Below are 7,499 nucleotides of genomic sequence, written 5' to 3'. Positions count from 1 at the left end.
ATTCACAACATACTTCATACCATGTACATTATAACTAATATATATTGTAATATATCTATATCACTAAAGCACATCTGGATGGATGCAAACTGCATTTCGTTGCCCTGTACCTGTGCATGTGCAATGACAATAAAGTTGAATTCTATTCTAATTCTAGTCTATTCTATTCTAAATTCAAATTCAAATTTTATTTGTCACGTACACAGTCATACACAATACGATATGTAGTGAAATGCTTGGACAACTGCTCGTGACCTAAAGAAAACAAAAAAGGAAAAGGCTATGAATAAGATAGGAAATAAATATGAAAAATTAAAAAGGGTAAATTTAACTAAGAAGGAATAAAATATAAATTAAGGTTAAAAATGAAATAACTGTACAACACAAATTAGAATGAAGGGTAAATTTAACTGGGAAAGAATAAGATAAAATATATAAATTAAAGTTGAAAATAAAATAACTGTACAACAAAATACACAATATAGAACTATATAAGAATGTATAAAGAAATATAAATAAATATATACACAATAACAGCAGCTGTACAAGTATTAACTGGAAATGAAGAATGTAGTGACCAGTGTTGTGCAATCCACATTATGTCTTGTAAAAACATGGTTAGAGATGCCACGAAGTAGGTGGCAATGCCTTAACCATATGTGTGTTGCAGGCCACTAGGGCCAATTCCATCCTTGTCAAGGGGAGTGCTAACCTTCTCTCCTTTCATACAACACCTATTCTATTCTATTCTATTCTATTCTATTCTATTCTATTCTATTCTATTCTATAACTGTATCTCACTGTCGCCATAAAAGAGGCTACAGTGCTTTACCATAATTTGTCCAAGAGTATTATACACAGCAGCAAAAAAATCATCTTGCAGAACTACAAGTTACCGTAACGGCAATAGTGGCGCCAGTATGTTACCGTAAAGTGGAGACGAAAAGTCTTAACAGTGTGGCTGTGTCATACAATAGTAATTTCAACCAAAGACTGAAGGCTTCTCAAATCTTCCATTGTGCTGTGTATATATGTCTGTATATGTCACATTATTACTTCTTTTTGGTGTATCACACACCTTGAGCTTAAAGACAGAGCAGTGAATGCTTTACCCTAGTATAATTAGGGAGCAAAGGTGGACTCATGTTTACTAAACTCTCAGGCTAGGTTAACAGTAATTGTAGGCCATTACTGGTAACAGTAGGCCTAGCTATAGGTTTGCTTAATAATAGTACAACCATTAAACATCTTTAAAATACAGAAATAGATGACCTCCACAGAGTTTCATATTTTTCCCAGCAGAACTCGCTCAGGATGCTTGATTTTATTATCCATCCATCCATCCATCCATCTTCATCCGCTTTGTCCGGGGCCGGGTCACGGGGGCAGCAGCCTAAGCAAAGAGGCCCAGACCTCCCTCTCCCCAGCCACCTCCTCCAGCTTATCCGGGGGAATACCAAGGCGTTCCCAGGCCAGCCGAGAGATATAATCTCTCCAGCGTGTCCTGGGTCTGCCCCGGGGCCTCTATTATATTTAGATTAAACCATTTTGTAAATGTATTTTGGAATGTGCATAAGGGTCTTTGAAATAGTGTCTTTGAAATAGAAGACAAATAAAACAAATCTTTCAAAAGCTTGTTTGAAACTAAAAATTCTGTTGTAAAATTTAAAGGTCAAATAAGAAAAACTGAAATCATATATGTTAGGTATTTTAGTACCATGGGAGCATTTACTGGATATTGTTTTATAGTGACATTATACAGGAAAACTCTGTCATTCAATAAGGCCCCTTTGTTTTAGTTATTTTTCTCTTTGACCCAAGAATTGATGTGTGAGAATCACAGGCTGGTACAAGGTTGAAATACCACAGAGATCACTCCCTCAGCTACATTAGTTTCTAAATCTCTTAGGAGACGCCTGTTGAAGGCCAGATGGTTTGTTTCAGAATTCACTAATGAAAGAACTCTTCGTTTTGTGCCTTGAAAATATGTCGCTGAGATAATCAGAATTGTAGCTGAACTGATAAACTATACAAAGGGTGCTTCTGAAGGACAAGCTGGAGAACTCTGGAGTGGACCATCACCTCACTACCTGGATTTTGGACTACCTCACCGACCGACCACAGTATGTGAGGACTCAGGGCTGTGTGTCGGACAGGGTCGTCTGCAGTACGGGGGCCCCACAGGGAACGGTTCTGGCTCCGTTCCTCTTCACCATCTACACTGCAGACTTCTCCCACAATTCCACCCAGTGCTTCCTGCAGAAGTTCTCTGATGACCTCATCACTGATGGGGACGACAAGGAGTACAGAGGACTGACTCAAGACTTTGTGGACTGGTGCCAGCTGAACTACCTCCAGATCAACGCCAGTAAAACCAAGGAGCTGGTGGTAGACTTCCGCAGGCACAAGCATTCTCCACTGCAACCACTGAACATCCAAGGTATGGACATTGAGGCTGTGGACAGCTACAGGTACCTTGGTGTTCATCTGAACAACAGACTGGACTGGACTCATAACTCAGACGCCCTCTACAGGAAAGGGCAGAGCAGGCTGTACCTGCTGCGGAGACTCAGGTCGTTTGGGGTGGAGGGCCCACTCCTGAAGACCTTCTATGACTCTGTGGTGGCTTCTGCTATCTTTTATGGTGTGGTCTGCTGGGGCGGCAGCATCTCTGCTGGGGACAGGAAGAGACTGAACAGGGTGATCCGAAGGGCCAGCTCTGTTCTAGGATGCCCTCTGGACCCAGTGGAGGTGGTGAGTGACAGGAGAATGGCGGCTAAGCTGTCATCCCTGTTGGACAACGTCTCCCACCCCATGCAGCAGACTGTGACAGCACTGAGCAGCTCCTTCAGTGGGAGACTGCGGCACCCACGGTGTGGGACGGAGAGATTTCGCAGGTCTTTCCTCCCCACTGCTGTCAGACTCCACAACAAAGACTTTAACTGAACAAACACACACATCCACACATGTGCAATAACACTAAGTGCAATAATCTTTTCTGGCATCGTTGTATTTTTACTCAGTTGTATATAGCATTCGTATTCTATTTTTATCTTATTGTATATTTTTATTCTATTTTATTCTACTGTATATAGTATATTATTTTATTCTATTCTGTACAGCTGTGTACTGTATTTATTCTTATTGTATTCTAATTTTTGCGTCATAACTTTTGCACTGTCCACTTCCTGCACTGAAAAAAATATGTTGTTGGATTTACTTAATTCAATGGTGGACATTTGTTGCACACAGATGTTTTGCTTTGGCAGCAACTTAAACAATTGAGTTAAATTAACACAATTTATTCATGTTCAATAAACCTGTGCAATTTGTGTTGATAAAATGTGACTTAAACATGTTTTGATGAAGTAATTTGAGCTCTTGGAATATTTTAATCCTTCACAATTTTTTCACTTTATCCCAACACCATTCAATAACTTTTACCCAATACTACTTGGTCACTTAAATACTACATGTTATCTTCAAATTACATTTTGCTATTATATTCTAGTATCAAATACACAATTTTCAAATGGAGGCCTTATAACAGATTGTATTGTTCTCTTCCAAGATGGTTGCTGGCATCCACCAGTAACCTTTAAAAACAAAATGTCTAATTTCACTGCATTGACAGTAGGTAAAGAATTAAACTGACATTACTCCTCCACTGAATCTATATAAATCAACAGTTAAATAATGTCAGTTCTTCCGTGTTCTCTGGAATCAATCACAGCAAAGAAATTAGACTGTTTCTTTTGAAAAATGTTACAGGACAATACAAAACATTCTATTTAAGGCCTCTGACGTCAAGATTCAGTTAAACAACAATTATAACTAAACAATTTGAGGAAATGTTAGTTTCCATTAACATTAAATTAGGTTACTGAATTGGCAAACACCTTCCTATTAACATTACCCATTTTACCCCAATAACTAAAGAAATTAGCACTTGCAGGTCAAAAACTTTATTCAAGAGACGCAAAAATAACATTGATACAGTGACTGTCAAAAATTACAGCACTGATCATACTGTGACATCTTGGTTCAAAACAGCATACTTAGAAATATTCAACGTTCTTTACTTCAACTGAATGAAACTGAAAATACCATTTCACACGACCCATATGGGATATTTAGACTGTATAACTGTTCACGCTACATCTCTTCACTAGTAAAAAAAAAGAAAAAATACAAACAGAAATTGAAAAATGCTGCCAAACAGACAAACAGAGAACTTGCACAGAGCAAAAGGAAAAACAAACAACAACAACAAAAACAGCTTGTCCTCATGGCAGTTGCAGAGTATATAAAAATGAACCCTGCGATCTGCTCCTGGAATTGAGCTTCAAAAATGCAGCAGAACAAGTGTGAGATTTAAATGTCCTCTCACCTAGAGCTGATCAGCTTGCATGCATAACAGTGAGCTTTCCTTGCAGGAGCAGTTTTGTCTTAGTTGTGAGCTTTTCTTGAGAGCTGAGTTGCATCCAACTCCATTACCACCCATTGAATCACCTCAAAAGTGTAGCAGAGCTGTGATGGGTAACTCATATTGAAGGAATAAAAAAGGTCCAAACAGCATGGCTACTGCAAAGGTCACGTTATCCAGATCTTGAAGAACTACTATACCCTCGATGATGATGCCAACATCAGAAAAGTCATTGCCTGGCGCATCTCTGGAGACAGATGTTCATTGTGGTTTTCTCAATCTGTGCAGTGGCCTCAGTCAAGTCCTGGTTAAACACAAAACATTTTTTTAAGATTCCCTTTTAAACTCATCTCTTTTGAATCTACCAGTTCTAATGTTAGAGTAATTTAAACCATAGTAAATAGCTATAGCCAAAGAGTTGCCTGCCATGCTGCCATTCATGGTCTAACAGAGTTTCTAAGAGAGAGTGAAAAACATAATAATTTCAAATGCTTTACATTAGTTTTTGTTAGAAAGACACCGGCCCATCAGAAATCCAGGTTATGTCACTCAGAAGATGTTAGAATTTAGACTTTCAGCCCCACAATTTGGTTAGCTGTTGGTCAGTTGGTCTTTTTTTTTTTTTTTTCCAAACAAAAGCTAATGTAAATATTGGGGGGATTTTTCTTTGTTCACTAGAATGACAAATTTAAAGTTTTTTCACACTGATGTGACCCCTAATACAGGGGTAGGGGTGGGGCCTCAAGGGCCGGCGGCCGAGTTCACTACTAGGCCTCATGTGAACTTCAAATTATTAAAGAGGACTACTGGTCCTAACCAGTCCAATGAGGATCAAGTGGATAACTAAATGCATTTTTAAATGTTGCAAAGCCACAATCTACTCATAAAACACTCACCATGAACTCCTGCACCAAGATGTTGCAATTGTCTTTCACACAGATGCGGAGCACTTTGATGAGACTCCCTTTGAGCATTAATGTCATCCTAAAGTATTATAACAAAGAAAACAGAGATTTGTGAACTTTTCAGTAGCACAGAAGAAAATGATCCCAGACAAAAACTTGACTTTTTAAACCAGTCAACATGCAACACCAGCATCTACAAAGCAATATCAAAAATTCCTGTTTGACATCAACTTTATGGATATATAGTTTCCAGAACATATATTTTTAAAAAAAGATAATTTTTTCTCAGTGGGCCAGTAAATGCATGACAAAAAAGAATGGCATCCTTTCAGTGGAATCAGTACTCACAGGTAATAGTTGACTGTTTCAATGGATGCAGCATAAAAATCTTTTACTGACCTAATGCAATACATATACACTTTGTAGTTAAAGAATTTTAAAGTTCTTACTGTCATCATGGCAGCTACATCCTTTAGCTTTGTGCACTGTTCCCCCGATCACTTTGCAAACACTTTCAGCAGACTGTCAGAGAGAAACTCAGCTCCGTCAGAAACCTTGACTGTAAAGGCATGGTTGGGATGCACTGGAATGCTGCATTTTATCTGAAATAACATTTTGAAATTTTGAAATAACAGCAGGCACTGTGCTTGGTTAATCAGTAATGTTTTGTTGAATAAAAACTGTGTTTCCAGATCTTATGGGATTAAAAAAATCCAAAGATGTTTGTTTCTGATTTGCAACCCAAGAACCCACAAGTTACAACCTCATTTTAGTTCAAGTGTGCATTAATGTGAGTCCAGTAATCACCTTTCTGACAATACATACAGGTATAAGTTAAACCTATGGCAGATTTTGGATTTCTCAGTTGTTTTAATAGGGTGGTCTATTTGTGTATGCATGCACCTAATAATTATACAAAACCTATTATAATTAAGTTACAGAAACCTTAAGCGAAAATAGAATATACTTTCTTACCATAACACCTTGAACCCACAATCCATCAGCTGACTCCTGGTGAAATGCAGAATAGATGTGGTCTCTCAATGTGCAGCAAAAAAAACAAAAAGAAAAGGACAGCAGGTGAGGGCAGGAGGGGTAGGGATGTAAGCTAGCATAATGCCGCTAATGATATTAGCTAAAGCTGTTCAATGTCCAAAATCTCACTAACACCACGGTGCAGTAAATACACAATGTAACTGAAGAGTCAGTTGGCAAATCTATTCACACAGAAAACCAAATTATGTTATGAGTGCCTCATAATTAGGTTTAATGTGATATTACGGCTCTTGTGCCAAAGACAAATTCAAATGAAAAAGCGCCAATTCTTTGACAACAGATAAAACAGCAAATAAGCTAATGGCTCTTTTTTAGCATGTTACATGGCGACACTCTAGACGTTTAACTACATTTGGCTGAAATATGGTAAATATTAATTCAAAAAATCAAGACATACCAAAAACGTAGAGTTGGCTGCTCGACTTGACTGAGATGGATGCCTTTTTTGAACCACGATCCAAAGCCCGCGAGATGAAATCACGCGTGGTTTCACGAGATTTAACGTTGCTATCTTATTGACTTACTTCACCTGAACATGATATGAACAATTTAATACACCCTTTCTGCATATCATGTAGTTTTTACACTATATAGTTACATTTATCTTTAAAACATGAGGTAATTGTGTTAAATACATGCAAGATGCTTACATAAATCCAAGAGATGGCCAGTCCCTTTTTTTCAGTGTGCTGTGACAAAACAAATTTCCCACGTGTGGGACTAATAAAGGTTATCTTATCTTATCTTATCTTCTTCACCCAAGGGCAGGAAGACGCTCCCTTATCTTGGTCTGTACTGGTTTAAACTGAGAATCTGCTGACTCATGAATTTTTCCCTCTATATTAACTGTTGTACTTGAGAATAAAGTTGAGTCGATTTGGGAAGACAACCTGAAGCAGTCTCTGTTTTCTTGTTCTCCCAAGCTGCTCCCGAGCTCGTACTAACACGCTGAATGACATGCTTGAATGTTACTTGAGAATATATTTGACTGTGTTACAGATTAAGGGACAATCTCTGCTGATAGGTGAAGGTACAATCTCTGCTGATAGACGCCCACGCCTCGGAGGAAGCCGATCCACGGATTAGGCCCTGGAAGCCGTTTCCTTCAATAT

General features: G+C 38.3%; 1 long non-coding RNA gene across 2 annotated transcripts; it reads right to left on the bottom strand.

Moving 5' to 3' along the window:
* Positions 1-3,205: 3,205 nt before the first annotated feature.
* LOC308400877 lies at positions 3,206-7,062 on the bottom strand. Of its 2 annotated transcripts, XR_013972431.1 has the most exons (4): positions 6,307-7,062; positions 5,781-5,933; positions 5,323-5,410; positions 3,206-4,730 (listed from the first exon to the last, which is right to left on the bottom strand). It is a non-coding gene; the product is annotated as an uncharacterized lncRNA (long non-coding RNA). The 2 variants fall into 2 exon arrangements; XR_013972430.1 differs by having other exon boundaries at positions 5,781-7,062.
* Between the last annotated feature and the right edge of the window lie 437 nt (positions 7,063-7,499).

Source organism: Rhamphochromis sp. 'chilingali', assembly GCF_963969265.1.
Source record: "Rhamphochromis sp. 'chilingali' genome assembly, chromosome: 8".
NCBI classification, from domain to species: Eukaryota; Metazoa; Chordata; class Actinopteri; order Cichliformes; family Cichlidae; genus Rhamphochromis; species Rhamphochromis sp. 'chilingali'.
This window is presented reverse-complemented; position numbering and strand designations above follow the sequence as displayed.